Genomic DNA, 19,247 nt, shown 5'->3' with positions numbered 1-19,247 from the left:
GTGGTGCTGGTTGGTCTCTGCACTGCACTTTCTTGAAAGAATTGATGCACTATTGTATTGAATGATTTTTTTTACATTAAATTAGTTTTTTCTGCGCTAATTTTTGCACTAATTGTTACATACAATGTATGTGTTATTATTATTTTTTTGGACTTTAGCGCTGCTTTACTTTGTACATCAAACAAGATGTTGGAATATTGAGGCCTGACCCTTGCGATTATAATGGAGAGAATGATTCTTCTTTGGAAATATGTTGCATTCTGAAGGCTCAAGTAGCTTTACTCAAGCCAGTAACTAATCTCTCAATTCCCTCTTGAATGAAGGTTGTGGGAAAGATGGCAGTCTCTTTAAAGGCAGTACCTTTGCCCAGCTTTCTTCCAGGTCCCCACAATAGAATATCTTAAGGGTATGTAACAGAAAGACGCAGTCGTTAAGTTCCTTAATGTCATTAAAAACCTGCACAAGACTGTCTGTAGACTGGTGGATCTCCTCATGGATGCTGGAAATGGGAAAATTGTCTTCCTTTTATCCCAAAGGGTCCTAAAGATGAAGCCTTATGGGCTAGGGTGGAGTTATGGACAATTTCTTGGTCCAGGGAAGTTGGTCACAGCAGGAGTGGTTCTTGCCCATCAACATGTGGGATTGGGAGCCATTTGCCTTGCCCTACTGCATTGATTGGTGCAGCTGCTGGGCCTTCCTGTTAGGATCCAGTCAGACAACACCACAGTAATGACGTACATATTTAATCAAGGAGGCACCAATAGTTAAGCTGTTCAAGGAAAGTGGATCTCAAACTGTAATGGGCAAAATATTTGTGTTCCCCCACATTCCAGGCATGGAGGATTGGTGGGTGGATTTTCTCAGCCACAAGACTATCTCTGGGTAAGTGGGATCTTCATCCCCGCAGTGCTCGAGGAACTGTGTTGATAATGGGGCTTCCCAAATCTGGATCTTCTGTAGTCCAGGTTCAGTGCTCAGCTCGATGGGTTTTTCTCCAGAACCAAGGATCTTTGAACATTTGCGGTGAATGTTCTGATGACACACTGGGGGAGATTTACTAAAACTGGTGCACAAAGAATCCGGTGCAGCACTGCATTGTAACCAATCAGCTTCCAGGTTTTATTGTCAAAGCTTAACTGCACAAGCTGAATTTTGAAGGTAACTGGTTACTATGCACAGCTGCACCAGATTCTGTGTGCTCCATTTCTAGTAAATCTCCCCCCATTGGACCAGTTCTTCCTAAATTTTGCCTTTCTGTTGTTATTGCTTCTACCTCATTTGCTTCACAAGATTTGGAGGATTTCACACTGCCGTGCTGCGTCTTTCATGAGGTTAACCTATGGTTTCCCAAAGACTTTCTATGAGGTTGTGCATTTTTGGTGCGTTTTCTGAAAGTACACCAAGGATAAAGCATGCAGGACCTTTGGTGCGCTTTCAGAAAATACATAAAAAACACACAGCCTAAGAGAAGGTCTATAGGCCACTGCAGGTTAAATGCACGAAAGCGGTGGGTACACCCACGCTGCTGCAAAACCGCTGCACAGCAGTGAGAAAGCATCCTTATAGTCAAAGGAATTATAGTGTTTCCAACCCTGGTCTTAGCCCAGGAGAACCAGGTACTCTGACACTGTAAGAATGTTCAGAGGACAATCCTTGGATCTTTTTAATCATCCTGACTTTCTGTTCTAAGGTCCTAGCTTCCTTCCTTTTTTATAGTCACTGGCTGGCCCATGTGTCTGTGTCCCGTGATGTGATGTACGTTAAAGAAAATGGGATTTTTGGTTTACCTGTAAAACTATTTTCCTAAAATACATCACGGGACACAGAGAACCTTTTCCTCTTTCCTTGTGGTTAATGGCTTGTTATAAAAACTGAAGCCTTGCCTAACAGGAGGGAATATACCTGGGAGGGGACTTCCTGCCTTGTTTTTTGTCACTGTCCTGAAGGTGGCAGCATAACCTTATTCATAAAGAATATAAGATTCTCTGTGTCCTGTAATTTATTTTAAGAAAATGACTTTACAGGTAAATAAACATTACATTTTTACTACCTCTAGGTTGCGTGCAGTCAGTCCATAAAAAAGTGAATGGGTACGCTTTGGCTGCACAGACGTGTTTGGCAGGTATGCAGCAATAGGCACATGCACTTAGATTCATAGGGTATTCAGTAGTAAAAAAAAGGAAACAAATAGCTCTGCACAATGCATAGGGCTGAGAGCCCGTGTGTATGTGTCCTAGTGCACACTGTGAGAAGCTAACAGTGTGCAATTTAATAAGAGTAACCTATTTCAGTACATGATAGGAGCCTGTACAGCTATGCAAGATAGATAAATTTGAATTGCAGGTTTAGGTAGTTTTCACTAAATACCATTTTGGATGATAGATAAAATGAATTTTAGTTATATTTTGGCAAGGCAATGTCCAGCAAAGTGTAAATATGGTTTCACCTCACTAGTCTAGTGTGTATACCTGTTAGTCTGCAGGCTGAATGTCAGCAAACAACCCCATTCCCTCTAGACAATTGAATCAATCACTGTGTCATCTTCCTTTTGTCACGGTGTGGACAGAAGACAGAAACCATTTGTCTGAATGTCATTCAAGGTGGATAGAATATAGACATAATTTAGAGATATTTCTACATATACATTGTCTACGTATTTATATGTACATGTACCTTGTGAGGTGAAAGGTTCCAGAATGTGATCAGTACGGACCTCACAAATAGATCAATCTCCACTAAACTGCATTTATGTCAAGATATTAGGTTCTGACATGCTTTATCCTAGTAACATATACAGATTGTCTTCATCCTCCATTAAAACTACAATTGCTGGTTATTTACAGTCTTATTATTACTAAACAATTAAAATGATTCATTATGGTTTAGGAGTTCCTTACATATGTGGATTACATCTTTCAATAATTAATGTGTGCAGACCCACCCCCACCCCCACCAAAAAATAAAAAATAAAACAAAATCCTGTCTGACAGTAATTCCTTTTAGTTAAATTCTGTAACACTGGCCAGTCTGTGGGGTCTTCAACACACAGACAATGCTGATGTTATCAGAGCCAAGCTTAGTGTCATGTTTAACGACAGAGCAGGGGGAGACAGATTTGTGGATAGATGATTGATGGAGACCAAGCATAGAGTTAGGGAGGAGTGAGATGATCTTTGAGGACATTAATAAGAAGGTCAAAGGCATTTATGGGTCTCTGCGAGGTGCAAAGCAGTCTACAATCAGTGCTGAAGTACATGCACACGTTGGAAAACATATTTTATTTGTTCTATGTCTCTGTAAAAAGGTATATCTATTAGTATATTAATAATAGCAATGATATCATTAGTACTTCTTCTGTAGAAAAGACATTTCAACTATGTATATCTTATTGGTTGAGCCAGATGGACTTGTGTCTTTTTTCAACCTAACTATGTAACTATGTAGGCTGCACATTGTCATAAAAGACTGGGAAAATGCCTGGCATGCTTATAGTGGAAGATAAGCCTAACTATAACTTTTCCTGACTTCTTGGTGCTGACAGCACACAAATATGCATCCTCTTGGTGGGTAGGCCTTGGCGCCAAGCGCCCGCATATTTACTTGCAATATTGTAGCCCTGAGCGCTCCTGGCAGCTAACTGTTGCCTTATGAGGAGTTTATGTATAATCTCCATTAGCAACTCTAAATAGAATTGTGTGTATATATATATATATATATATATATATATATATATATATACTTAGAAGATATTGGGTTTTGGTTTTTACTAATAGTTGAGATAAGGTAAATCATTTGTGTAAACTCAGTCTGCAGGCGTTAGTAATTGATTTACCAAGTCCTTTTGAAGTGCAGAAACGTGGTTAGGTTTGGCTAACAGGGAGGTGTCTTCTACGTATGCGAGAGAGGACAACCCCTTAATTAAGTTCCTTTTCACAGACCTTACGGGACCGAGGTAATAACTGATAATAAAGACAAGAATAAAATACCAGGGAGTAGGTGTGATCACGATATTGAATCCATATGGATATGATATCTCAGTTTTGTTGGTGTGTTTAATACCAGGAACCACAGGCAACTGTAATAATACTGTAGGAAAAAGAGGGGGGGAGGTATTGAGGGGGTAAAGATCCTCTCAAGATAGTTGCAATTACTTGGCTCACAAGTTACTGAGGTGCATAAGTAGACTTTATTGGTGATATCAAAAATATAGCAGAAAACAATAAGTTAACATATAAAATTGAAAGTAGGAAAAGATGACTAGTTATAATCATCTATTGTAAACATTGCTCTCTGGACCGGTTCCGGTGGGGCAGCTTATCAATAAGCAAGATACCCCGCCGTGCCTAGCCCACCCTCAGAGGTAGTGGTAATTGGGAGCGAGAGCTCCGATGGGACAGAATATTACTTCTTAGATTAGATATATTTATAATGGAACCATATGTTGCCTTTGGAAATGAAACACTTGCAAATCACAGGTAATTGTATATACTTCTATCGAAACAAACAAATAAAGTATTAAATCTCAGTGTGTGTAGAGTATGCAAGTGGTGTAACCAAAGGGGCTACTGCCGACTCTCAAGTTGTTTAGGAAAAAATTGTTAAAGTCACAATATGTTTTTTCCAAGTATGATATAAAAGAGTTTTTCCTGTTGTGGAGGAAGTTCAGTAATCGAAGAAAAGAATATACATTCTACTAATGATCTTTTAGATATGTACGTTGGAGCTCATATTTGTGAAAAGATGACAGCGCTGTAAGATAGTCTTAGTCTTATCTTTATAGGTACAACACTATGCAGCAGATGTTATTGGTATAATCTGTACGTGAGGGGGAGGAAAGATCGGGGGGGGGGGAGGGGAGGGTGGAGGGGGTCGGGTGAAGGATGTCAGATCCAGTAGATCCTGATTGTGGAAGAAGGGAGATGAAGCTGTATTTCTTTTTTGCATTTAGAGGGTAATATCTGTGTTTAGTTCACCGGCAATGGGAGGCTCTTAATACCCGGGACCTGGACACAAATGAGTGTGATGAGTATCTTCTGGGCTATGCCCGATTGTAAGACAGTGTATCGAACCGTGTGTGTGTTGTCTCTACTCACCGCTCGTTGTCCGGTCGACCTGCCTCGGTATCTTAGAGCTACATTACCTCAAAGCTTCACGGGAACATCCAGATTTTGTATCCCTCTATGTGGTTTAAAACACCACGTTGTTTGCTGCTGTCCGTTGCTCCGTTCCACCAATATAGTGCTTTGTGTTAGACGCTGTGTTGCGGGATCTGGCAGGGGGGGGACGAAGGTAAGGGGGAGGCTTTCTTTTCCTCCGGGCAAGTGCTTGGTCTTTTTCTGGTTGCTGTCATCAGAGTGTTGAGTTTTTTTTGTTCAGATGTTGCAGCGGTTTAAAATTTCCCGGTTCCTATGCTGAGGATGGGCTGTTTGTGGTGGCGTCTGCCGTAAGCCGTTGACGCGTTTCGCGTGGTTCTACACGCTTCTTCAGAACGTAGAGGGCGTTATTTGATGATAGTTTAAATAGTCTGTGTTCATTTCTGATTGGTTAATTTTAATTAGTGATTTTTTCTATCATCCGGTTTGAATGGTGCCATCTTGTGGATGAAGTAAGTAATGCCCTCATGTTATAATTATTCCAGATTACTGTGCGGTTTTAGATAATAATAGAGTGAATAAGAAACTGACTAAGTATATAAGTTACAATCAAAGAATAATGGAAACTTAGAGTAGAAAAAGCTTAAAAAACTTATGTCAGTTTGATTGGTGATTATGCAGATGGCGTCTGCAGAGGGGACAGAAAGATGCAGACATCGAATTCGAAGTATATAGGGGGTATAAAAAAAAACTGTGTACTTTTCTTATAACGAGGCTAAATTTTAGGGTTCTTATTTAGTGTATATTTTAGGGTAGATATTCCAAGAAATTAGGTGTTGTAGGACTATATAGAGGGTGTGCCCTGGAGAGGGGTTATGTTTGAGTTTCACGAATGGGCTTATGGGTCCAGAAATATTTTGAGGCTTAATTCATTATTAAGGCCTTTTGGGGTCAAAGTATCTAGTCTAAAAATCCATGCTTTTTCGTTGCGTAGCAGGACTTGATCGAAGTCTCCGCGTCTTGCTGGAATTTTTAGTGCCCAGAAGCCTTTAACTTTGAGTCCTTTTGGGTTACTTCCATGTTTTTCTTTGAAATGTTGTCCTATTGGGGTCTCCTCCTTCAGTCTTATACTTTTTAGATGCTCTCCTATCCTTATTCGAAGTGTTCTTTTGGTTTTCCCAATATAAATTTTGTTGCATGGGCATGTGATATGGTATAAAAGACGTGAAGTACTGCAGTTTATGAATGAGTTTATGCTATAGTTTTTGGTGCCTGATGAGTCTGTGAAAGTATTAGTTTTTTCCACAAATTCCCATATATGGCAGTGTCCACATGGGTACATGCCTTTTAATTTAGGTAAGTCTGTCAGCCAGTCCCTTTGTATGTTTGATCTGGTATATTCAGAATGCACCAGATGGTCTCCAAGATTTTTAGATCTTTTTGCCACTAGTAGTGGTTTTGGGCCTACTACATTTTTAATTCTGTCTGTCATTTGTAGGAGGTGCCAGTGTTTATTTAGTATTTCCCTGATTTCTTTCCATTGATTTCCAAATTTTGTAATAAGGCGAGGTGGGGCTGAGGTGTTTTTGTCATTTTTTGGTTTTGATGTATTGAGGAGTTGGTTTCTTGTTTTTTGGCCTGCTTTGCGTTTTGCTCGTCGAAGGGTTCTATGAGAGTATCCCCTTTCTCTGAATCTTTTGTATAACTTTTTTGCTTCAATTAGGTAGTCTTTGTATTTGGAACAATTTCTTTTTAACCTTATGAATTGTCCTACAGGGATGCCTCTCTTCAGTGGTTCAGGGTGTGCGCTATCTGCTCTGAGTAGAGTATTTGCTGCCGTGCATTTTCTGTAGGTTGTTGTTCTAAGTTTTCCGTTTTCCAGATATATATTCAAGTCTAGAAATGCAATATGATGATTATCTGCCGTATAGGTTAGGTGGATGTTCCGATTGTTTGTGTTCAGTTCTTGCATAAAGTTATCAAGTTCTTGTTGTGTGCCTTTCCATACCATGAACACGTCGTCTATGTACCTCAGCCAGGTCAGTGCATAGCTGTGGTACATAGATGAAGTGACCACAGCTTCCTCTTCCCAGAATCCCAGGTGCAGACAAGCATAGGATGGTGCCCATGGGGCTCCCATGGCTGTTCCTCTTATTTGTTGGAAGTAATGGCCTGTAAATTGGAAGAAATTATTATTCAGTGCAAAGTCAAGGATCTCTATTAGGAATTCATTTTGTGTTCCCAGTAATGGGAATTTTTTATCTAGAAAATGATGTACTGCTAGTATTCCCCATTGGTTCGGTATAGACGTATATAGTGATTCAACGTCTATACCTACCAAGAGTACATTTCCCTCGAATTGTAGATTTGAGATTTTATTTAGTACGTCTCCAGTATCACGGACATATGAGGGTAGGTCTAGTACTAGCTCTTTTATGAGGGAGTCTAGGTATTTACCTATTTTTTCTAGTGGACCTCCCACTGCTGAGACTATTGGCCTTCCTGGTGGTGATAGTGGGTTTTTGTGTATCTTGGGTAAGATATAGAATGTTGGAGTGTTATATTCCGTTATTTTCAAATAGAGTTTTTCCTTTTCTGTAATAAGGTAGGCTTCCTTTGCAAAGTTTAATTTCTCATTTAGTTTTTGGACTACAGTTGGGAACGGGTTTTGTTGTATTCTTTTATATGTCTGGGTGTCCGAGAGGAGTCGCATAGCTTCCTTTTCGTATAGATTCTCAGATAGCAGAACGACATTTCCTCCTTTATCACTTCTTTTTATGACTAGATTGGAGGCTTTTTTGAGGTCTATAAGTGCTTTCCTCTCGGGGCCAGATAGATTATCTGGGGGGTTCCAGTCCCAGTTAACTTTTTTGAGGTCTTCTTCCACAAGTGTTAGGAACATGTTTAGCCATTTATTGCTGTTGAATTTAGGCATAGCTGTAGATCTAATGGTGATGTTTGCTTTTCTTCGTTCCATATTTTCTTCTTGCGGTTGCTCGTCTTCTGGATCACATTCTTCTAGAAGTGAATTAAGGATATCGAGGGCTTCCTGGTCTGTGGGGTTTATTGTTTCTAGTTCGGTTGTTGTTGATCTGTCTGCAGAGTATAGTAGTTTGAAGTAGATTTTTCTTAGGTAGAGGCAGATGTCTTTGTAAACCTCAAAATGGTCCATTCCTTCCCTGGGAGAGAAGGATAGCCCTCTCTTTAGAAGTTTAATGTGTCTTGCTTCTAGTTGGAAGTCGGATAAATTAATGACCTTTTGGTCGTTTTCTTCAGTATTTAGCTTTGGAATAGCATCATTATGGTTAGGTCGGGGTGAAGTTATAGGGTCTTGAGAAGTAGAGATCTGTGAGTTTATGGGGTCCTTCTGACCTGTTTGATTTATCGCCTGTTCCTTGTATTTATTTTTTGTTGTCTCGTCTCGATTCTTTCGCCTTCTCTTGCCCCTCCTCTTCCTCTTTTGTTTCCTCTTCCTCGGGGGGCTTTTTTCAAAATACTCTTTGGAGCTGCTGGAGGACTGTTTTCCTCCAGCTGGTCTTCCTCTAAAAAAGATACCGAGCGATCATCTTCCTCGCTGCCGGATTGATCCGATTGGTTTTTTGATCTACTTCTTGATGATCTTCCACGTCCTCTAGATCTATTTCTTCTGTATTGGGGATTGAGGTCAAAAATCTCTCCTGTTGCCCAATCTCCTTGATCTCGTTGAAATTTTGAATGTTTTGTTTGGCGGAGTGATTTTTGAACTCTCTCAATTTCTTTTTTGAGGAGGTCGTTTTGGATTTCAAATTCATTGAGTTCTTTCAAGGGTTCAAGTTTGCTAGCCGTTATTTTTATTTAGGACAACATTTCAAAGAAAAACATGGAAGTAACCCAAAAGGACTCAAAGTTAAAGGCTTCTGGGCACTAAAAATTCCAGCAAGACGCGGAGACTTCGATCAAGTCCTGCTACGCAACGAAAAAGCCTGGATTTTTAGACTAGATACTTTGACCCCAAAAGGCCTTAATAATGAATTAAGCCTCAAAATATTTCTGGACCCATAAGCCCATTCGTGAAACTCAAACATAACCCCTCTCCAGGGCACACCCTCTATATAGTCCTACAACACCTAATTTCTTGGAATATCTACCCTAAAATATACACTAAATAAGAGCCCTAAAATTTAGCCTCGTTATAAGAAAAGTACACAGTTTTTCTTTATACCCCCTATATACTTCGAATTCGATGTCTGCATCTTTCTGTCCCCTCTGCAGACGCCATCTGCATAATCACCAATCAAACTGACATAAGTTTTTTAAGCTTTTTCTACTCTAAGTTTCCATTATTCTTTGATTGTAACTTATATACTTAGTCAGTTTCTTATTCACTCTATTATTATCTAAAACCGCACAGTAATCTGGAATAATTATAACATGAGGGCATTACTTACTTCATCCACAAGATGGCACCATTCAAACCGGATGATAGAAAAAATCACTAATTAAAATTAACCAATCAGAAATGAACACAGACTATTTAAACTATCATCAAATAACGCCCTCTACGTTCTGAAGAAGCGTGTAGAACCACGCGAAACGCGTCAACGGCTTACGGCAGACGCCACCACAAACAGCCCATCCTCAGCATAGGAACCGGCCGACTCCATGGAAATTTTAAACCGCTGCAACATCTGAACAAAAAAAACTCAACACTCTGATGACAGCAACCAGAAAAAGACCAAGCACTTGCCCGGAGGAAAAGAAAGCCTCCCCCTTACCTTCTTCCCCCCCCTGCCAGATCCCGCAACACAGCGTCTAACACAAAGCACTATATTGGTGGAACGGAGCAACGGACAGCAGCAAACAACGTGGTGTTTTAAACCACATAGAGGGATACAAAATCTGGATGTTCCCGTGAAGCTTTGAGGTAATGTAGCTCTAAGATACCGAGGCAGGTCGACCGGACAACGAGCGGTGAGTAGAGACAACACACACACGGTTCGATACACTGTCTTACAATCGGGCATAGCCCAGAAGATACTCATCACACTCATTTGTGTCCAGGTCCCGGGTATCAAGAGCCTCCCATTGCCGGTGAACTAAACACAGATATTACCCTCTAAATGCAAAAAAGAAATACAGCTTCATCTCCCTTCTTCCACAATCAGGATCTACTGGATCTGACATCCTTCACCCGACCCCCTCCACCCTCCCCTTCCCCCCCCCCCCCGATCTTTCCTCCCCCTCACGTACAGATTATACCAATAACATCTGCTGCATAGTGTTGTACCTATAAAGATAAGACTAAGACTATCTTACAGCGCTGTCATCTTTTCACAAATATGAGCTCCAACGTACATATCTAAAAGATCATTAGTAGAATGTATATTCTTTTCTTCGATTACTGAACTTCCTCCACAACAGGAAAAACTCTTTTATATCATACTTGGAAAAAACATATTGTGACTTTAACAATTTTTTCCTAAACAACTTGAGAGTCGGCAGTAGCCCCTTTGGTTACACCACTTGCATACTCTACACACACTGAGATTTAATACTTTATTTGTTTGTTTCGATAGAAGTATATACAATTACCTGTGATTTGCAAGTGTTTCATTTCCAAAGGCAACATATGGTTCCATTATAAATATATCTAATCTAAGAAGTAATATTCTGTCCCATCGGAGCTCTCGCTCCCAATTACCACTACCTCTGAGGGTGGGCTAGGCACGGCGGGGTATCTTGCTTATTGATAAGCTGCCCCACCGGAACCGGTCCAGAGAGCAATGTTTACAATAGATGATTATAACTAGTCATCTTTTCCTACTTTCAATTTTATATGTTAACTTATTGTTTTCTGCTATATTTTTGATATCACCAATAAAGTCTACTTATGCACCTCAGTAACTTGTGAGCCAAGTAATTGCAACTATCTTGAGAGGATCTTTACCCCCTCAATACCTCCCCCCCTCTTTTTCCTATAATAACTGATAATAGGCCATGTCACTTCCCTCGTTATCTCTGCTCCCACTTCAAAGACGCTCTCTTTAGAAATGCAATGAAGGTGGCTGTCTGTTCAGGGATGGACAATTTGCCCGGGAGCTGACCTGGCATAATTAATCCCCCCCCCCCCCAGAGAGGGGGGCTATCGAGATGCTGGGTTATGCTAAATATAGGGGATGGGGAAATTGTCCAATCCTGAATGAGATACGCCCAGAGGGAGGAGAGGGGTAAGATAGCTCCACCAATCAGTTTGGCACTAAGCAAGTCTATGAGAGTTAGGTATAAATTAGTTAAGGCGGGAAGGATAAAAAGTCTCTGTATCACCAGACTAGGAGGAAGCTCTCGTGAGCATGGTAACTATGGAATCTACCTCTTGCACTTATATCTAAATGCCTGTCCTATGTGTTGTCTGTCTGGCTATTTGTATCTTGATGTTTGAATATGATAGTCAATATTCCTTCATTTAACCTATGATTTATTCCTTTTCTGTACTATAGATAGATTGCTGTGTATTAGTTTAGGCCTCCTTGCTATTTACCAATAAATTTCTGTTGTGTTAAAGCTTTCACTCATGGTCAAAGAACTCTCATTTAACCAAAACCATATCTGAGATACAATATATCTCAAAATATAGCTTATGGTATAATAGCGGAAAGCTCCTGATCGCTGTTTGCAATCAGTCGCATTCCCATCATGTAACTGCTGTAACAGCCAAGCACGGTGGTCACATAATCAAAAACCCCACCTCCCAGCATCTTTAACCTCTTAAAGGCCTGGGAGGCACCAGCTTCTACTTATCCTGCATTACCTGTATATAAAATAAAAATCTGTGTATTTATCTATTTCAATCCGCTCTGGTCCTGTCTCATGATCCTGCAGTTCTGTGTAGAAGTGGGCTCAGCAATGGCTGTGAATTCTGGGAGATGTGGCACTCATAGGTTCCCATAATCCAGCTGTCAGTGTTCCCTTCTAAAAAAAATAGGTAGGTACACACATGTAGCACTACTCCCATGGGAGCTGCTGGTTACGGATTAGGCATTTTCCAAGTGATTATGGCTTAGTCAGGAAACAGTCCAATAGCTTTAGTTTTTATGTTTTAATTGGAACTTGGATGGGAGAAGGGAATGAGTGGGATACTCCAACTTTATACACTATGCACAATATGCTGGGGCGATTGGAAAATGCTGAATAGCGCTGGATAACGCTGAGTAACGCTAGTCACGGCTAGGCCACTGTTTCAGCTTGTCACTGGCTGTGACACAGAACTGAATGAATCCTCTGAAGTAATCTGTGCTCTGAGGTAAACTGAACTGTACTGCTGAATAACTTCAGGGCACTTCCTGGCACCCCCTTTGTTCCTAACCTTCAAGGTCAACTATGCGGCATCCCCTTTGCTGATACACGGTGTAAGCTAGCTCCTTGATCCCCTGACTTTTCTGGAGTGGTCCCCTCTCTTAGGCAGACACCTTGGCAGATCTCCTGGTACTCATGATACTGTTTTTCCCAAGATGATTCTACCAGCAGCTCCACTTGTCCTCACTATGGATCCTCTGCAGCTCAGCTCCACACTCCTGGTTCACTAGGCCGACCCCCTGAACCAACTTCCTCACACCTGCAGGAGGAGAGGCAGCCGTCCACCTCCTCCTGGGACTTTGCTCCCCCCAAAAGACGCCCTTTCACATGCTCCCGCCGGGTTTATAGCCAATCCCAGGATGCATTGCAGCAATGCCCACGCACTGAGACAGCCATAAACCTTGGTGACCTACTCGTTAGGTTTTCTCCACTGTCCAACGAGCTCCCTCATTGGATCCAGTGGGGATACTCCCTCAGAGCCAGCAAGTCACACCTGGAAACATGCGACTAAGCCATTCTCAGGGACGACGCGTTGTCGGTGTACACGGACCACATTAATTTGTGGGTCCGGTACATCGATGACGTGTTTATGCTCTGGCATGGATCACCTGAATCACTCAATGCTTTCATGGACAGATTAAACAAGAATGATTTCAATTTGAAATTTACTATGAATTATGATCCCTGCCTTGTTACCTTTTTGGATGTAGAGGTGTCTAGGGGAGAGGATGGTGTTCTCCACAGTGGGCTTTTTCGAAAGCCCACTGCTGGCAACACCATCCTCCATGCCTCTAGCTTTCATCCCGAGACATTGGTGCGCTCCATTCCGTTTGGCGAATATCTTCGGGCCAGACGGAATTGCACGGACCTCACCGTCTTTCAAGGAGTTGCTAATGATTTGAGGAGTAGACTCCTAGCAAGGGGCTATTCCCTGACGACTCTCAAAGAGGCATACAGAAATGCCAAAGGAATAGACAGGAACACACTACTGGCTCCAAAAACCAAAAAATCGGATGATCACACCCTTAGACTAATTGTTAGGTATTCAGAGCAACATATGGAAATCAAAAAGATTATGACCAAATATTGGCACATGCTTGCATTTGACCCAATTGTAGGTAAACATGTTCCAGCATTTCCACAAATTACACACAAAAAAGTTCCAGCTCTTAAAGACCAATTGACACACAGCGAATTTGCTGCCCATGGCAATAGGGACCCCTGCAAAGTCAGGGGAACCTACATGTGTGGGGCATGCAAGTATTGCAAGTTCATGCATACTACCAAGAATCCCATTCTTCCGAATGGACAAATTTTTAGGCCCATGCATTTTGCCAACTGCCGCACCCACGGGGTAGTATATTTACTTCTCTGTGGGTGCGGCTGTTTTTATGTTGGCAAAACTAAACTGGATTTCACCAAACGTGCCTGCCGGCACATAAAAAGTATGAGAACTTGCGACCCTGAGCTTCCTCTCGGTCGCCACACCAGTTTGGTACATGCAGGGAGGTTTCCCAAAATAAAGTTTCTGATCCTGGATAGAGTCCACCCCAGCTCGAGAGGGGGGGATTGGAACAAGACCCTCCTCCAACTTGAGCTGAGGTGGATCTATCGTCTTAGAGCAACAGAGCCACCAGGACTTAATGAGATGGTCTCATACAAACCCTTCCTGGAAGGCTTCACATCCGGTGGCATGGAAATCTAATGACTTCAGTTTCTTGATATATCGCAGTTCTCTTCCTTTTTTCTGCAATTCTCTTCTTTTTCTTATAACCTTCATTGTTAGCCAATGTATCTAATTATTGACATGAATTTAATACGAGGGTTGTTTAGATGCTTTGTAACTCTATTTCATGCAATGGTGAATATTGAGTGATTGTATAATATCTTGTAATTTAGCATATGCACGAATTAAATCTTTGTACACAGGTAGGTCAGTCTGACCGACTATGGTGCCAATTGTTAATTTTGAAAAATATCCTTTCTTAAAATTATATTTGGATATTGCATTGTTGATAACCATTTGCATTTAGGCTCATGGTATTCATTGCTTTATTCATTTTATTGTTTTACAGGACCCAAACCTTCTCTGATGTCCCGATGGATGGAAGCTGCGTGATGGGGAGATACTTATTCCCATCTCGGCTCTGGAATAGCCCGGCACGGTAAGCGGACGCCACTAGATGGCGCCCGCAATAGCGGCAATAGCCTATTCCATCTAGCTCTGTCTGAGCTATTAGGCGCATGCCCAGTGGACTCCGCCTTGCGTTTCACGCAGACGGAAGTCCTTTACCGTGTCGGTGGGACGCACAGGCCGGCCCAGCTTCCGCCGGATGTTTCCGGTAGGGGGCAGGCCCGGCGTATGTGACCCGGGGAACCCTATTGACAACCAGCTGATTGCAATTGTCTCTCGGCTGAGACTAGTCTCAGCTGATTGACAAAGCTCCTCATATATCTCATATGCCCGACATTGGACTCATTTGTTCCGCTGCCGAGCATGAGATAACATCTATTTTGCCAAGCTGGATTTGTCTGCCCGTTACAAGTGACTCTAAGGTATTTATTTGAGTATTTTTTGAGAAATTCTGCCAAATAGCCTGCCGATGTACTTCAATGGTGATGGCAAGCTTTGATCTTTTTCTTTTTCTTTTTGAATTTATACTCTTTATAAGAGGATATTCACTATGTCTTTCCTCTGGTATTTTTAACCATAGCTTTTGGGACTTACAAATCCTGAAGTGTAATTTTTTCACTCATAATTAATCTGTGTTGTCACTTACTACTTAAGTAACAGACGATGTTTTTTTTTTTTTTTTTTTTTTCCCTCAAACAAAAGAAACCAAAGCAATATTTTCTATTGATTATTTTTTGTTTTTTGTTTTTTTTGGGATTTTTTCCAAAAAAGCAATTACTATCACTATTGCGCTTTTTTAGCTAAATTGGGGATTTTTTCTAATCATTTGGCTTTTGCTCAGCAGGATTGTCTTCTGGGGGTTCCAGCTATTCCTACCCCCTTTTTCCCTTTTGGGGAATCGGGGTTGCAAGCAGTCTTTCAACCACCTGTGACACACAGAGAAGTTCTCTTTTGGGTCCAACATCGAGCATTTCCACACGGCATCCCAGTTTGGCACCTTGCGGCAGTCTGATCTCTTGTTTTTAGCCTTTACAGGCGGGCAAGTTTTCTTCATTCTTTACAGTGAACATGTAAGTGCTTTGGAAAATTTTGTCAAAATACTATAGTGTACATATTTTTGTCTGAGTGACACGTGACTTACATACTAATTATTTTTAGACCACTTCCTGCGGGCACCCCTGAAGAAGGAGTTTGGGGTTCCTCTCCGAAACGCGTCGGGTGAATACCCGCGGTTCATTTGTGGTGCATTTCACTGTGTACATTATGTCTGTATAACTTGCCAGCATTTTAACATATTTTTCTTGTTTTGTATATATCTACTTTTTCAATAAAATTTTCAAATAAATTGTGTATCTTGATATTATATAGTGCCTTAAAAGTCCCGCCCCAAGGGGAACTCCATTGTTCTTGTATTCCTATTTGGGATGTGGCACTCAGGGGACCACCCCACATGAATCAAAGTTTCTTTAAGCTAGCTCCTTGATCCCCTGACTTTTCTGGAGTGGTCCCCTCTCTTAGGCAGACACCTTGGCAGATCTCCTGGTACTCATGATACTGTTTTTCCCAAGATGATTCTACCAGCAGCTCCACTTGTCCTCACTATGGATCCTCTGCAGCTCAGCTCCACACTCCTGGTTCACTAGGCCGACCCCCTGAACCAACTTCCTCACACCTGCAGGAGGAGAGGCAGCCGTCCACCTCCTCCTGGGACTTTGCTCCCCCCAAAAGACGCCCTTTCACATGCTCCCGCCAGGTTTATAGCCAATCCCAGGATGCATTGCAGCAATGCCCACGCACTGAGACAGCCATAAACCTTGGTGACCTACTCGTTAGGTTTTCTCCACTGTCCAACGAGCTCCCTCATTGGATCCAGTGGGGATACTCCCTCAGACCCAGCAAGTCACACCTGGAAACATGCGACAGGCTAAACCAACAAATCAGGCTCTCCATAAGCAGAAAAGAGCCACCAAATGCGTTTTCCTAGCACCTACTTAGGAGGGTGCTTCACACATTTTTTAATGCTGGGTATCCAGGATATGTAGGAGAAGGGGACAGGAACCTTTTTTAATAATAGTTATAGTTAGGCTTTTGCTTCCCCTTTAAAGTTTTTGTAAACAATAAATTCATATCCCTTTAAGTCTGTTTATTTTACCATTGGCAGTATTTAATCTGATAAGTGAAAAAAAAAATGTTAATTCTGTCAGAAATTCAGAGCTGCCCTGTGTCCTCTGCACACTTCCAGTGTCATCTCAAAAAGCCCTCCTAGTTCTCATCTTGAACTACAGAATAATTAGCCTTTATTTTGTAGAGATCTGAAGGTGGTTGTGGTTGAGTAGTTTAACAAAACACAACGGGAGGGATGACGCCACAAAATGCTGTGTGTGTGTGTGTGTGTGTGTGTGTAGTCAGATCACAAGCTGAGTGCATTTCTGGCAGATCAACAACTACTTGGTTGCACTTGCAGATATCAAAGAATGGTGAAGTGAAAATCTACTCCTCACTCTCAGACTAGCACTGTGCACTGTGCTTTGTGAATCTCATAATTGACAGACATGTTGGCACTGTGGTGGAGAGGTGCTGATTCAGTTGTACAGTACTTTTAGTATCTGTTTTGCATCAATTTGTTAGGAGTGTTTCTCATGGGGACAAAAAAAAAAAAAACATAGTAGGTATAATGTGCAGTGACCAGAGGCGCCTACACAAATCTGCAGCTAAACGTGGGGCTGTTCAGACAGGCTCCTGGTAAGGGCAAAACTTGTAGATAAGCTCAACCTTCACATATTGCTATTGGCCTGGCACTATGGTGAGCAACCTCACTGGCCAATAGGATTGTGAATGAGGTAGGAAAAGGTAGAAAAGCTTTGGCACTGTCAGTAATAGCCAACGTTTTGAGCATCAACAGCCCCACATTCAGGCTTTACAGGAAGGTTTCAGAGGCTAAGGCAGACACCACTAAGTAATGGCATCGCACTTTATACTGGAAGCAGATTTGTTTTTATTTTCTCATTTTAGGCTCTCTTTAAAGCTTCAGACAAGCCTGCCTGAACTTTCAACTTATTTTCTATATTTTTATTCGTTTTATATTCTGTTATTAGTTCTGTTGTTATCTTTAAGATGGCTCCACCTTTATTTTAAACAGTTATGCATATTTTTTTCACCAATGTATCTGTAGATTTGAAAATAACTGGTTGGTCTTTTTTTGTAAATTTCCTCATTACTAATTAACACACCTTTTTTTTTGTAGTTTACACATACAGTACTACAATATTTCTAGCAGATCTAATTCCGTCAACTTCAGTTAGTTTTATTCATTGTGACACATTGACTGGTGTGAATGGGCCCTAAAGCAGGAAAGGCACAGCCAATATATTATTCCTATTGTCTAAAATCACCTGGCTGCTCTAGTTATTGAACTATTCATATCGTTTTGTATTCTTTGATGCATAAACCTGTTAAAAATGAATTTATCCAGCCATCCATTCACTAATCATCCATTAGTATAAATAAATGTGGAAGTCAGCTTCCAATACAATGACATATAAATGAATGATTAAATTCAATACCAATCAGGTATCTAGTGGCTCCACATGTGGCGCCTTTACATAATCATTGTTGCTGCACACATTACAAGCCTTCAGAAACAAACCTTTCCAAGTAAACAAATATCCAAATCTCAATTAGAAATGAGCAAATTGATTTAAGGGAGTCAAAACTTTCTGCAAATCTGGCAAGATCACATAAAAAAGGCTCATGGACTATGAATGATCCTTAATACACAAATTGTGTTACTCTTTTGGTACAAAATGGCTGATCTTTAACTGTGCATGCACGCATCAGCCCTGGTTTATTCCTTTGGGAAAGCTGTACTTATGGCAGCCTTAAGTGTCCAATTGGATGAATAGACCTGCAGGTAACTTTTTTGTACATATCACATATGCCTGGAGGTCCGCTTTACCTGAAAAATCCCTTCTAAGCTAAATTGCACTAAACCTATCCCATCTGTCCAGCCTAGCTGCTTTCCAACTTCTGTTGAACAACCTCAATGACCAAATTCTTTTCCGTGCTGGCTGCTCTTGCATGCTTCTCATGGCCTTGAAAGGGGCTGTATTTAGAGACTAGAGATCCATACAATATGTGGTCCCATTAAAGTTTTTTGGCACTGTCAACTCCGAAGAGAACTTTATTGCTGAGGATCTAAACCCTGGACCAGGTTATTGCTGTGCAATAGATTTATGCGAACGGTTAAGCCCCAGCATGAGTTCAGGCTGAACATTAGCTGTTCACCGTTCAACGAACACCCGAATTGCTGGGGCCTTCGACCGTTTGTTTGGCTCACTGAATGACCACATTGCACTGTGCCACCCCACAGTGCATTGAAAGCCCTGATTGGCTAAAGCAATGAAAGATTTGCCCAGTCAGGGCACAGAGCACTGTCAGAGCCATGACTGGAGAAAGTAATGATAACTGTGCCCAATCATGGCTCATTGCTCTTAGTCCCACCCCACACTATAAAAATATTCTCCCTATAGCGGCCATTTGCAGTTTGATATTGGCGTAGAGAGATAGAACAGGGCATTGTTCAGTGCTATTAGTGAGTTAGTATGCTATAGTGTGCTATTGTGATTCTATAGTTAGTGTAGAATATCAGTTTAGAGTGCATCTATTGATAGTGCAATGTGAGTGTAGTG

The sequence above is a fragment of the Pelophylax lessonae genome (assembly GCF_965119305.1).
Source record: "Pelophylax lessonae genome assembly, chromosome: 1".
Taxonomy (NCBI): Eukaryota; Metazoa; Chordata; class Amphibia; order Anura; family Ranidae; genus Pelophylax; species Pelophylax lessonae.
Note: the sequence above shows the minus strand (reverse complement) of the source record.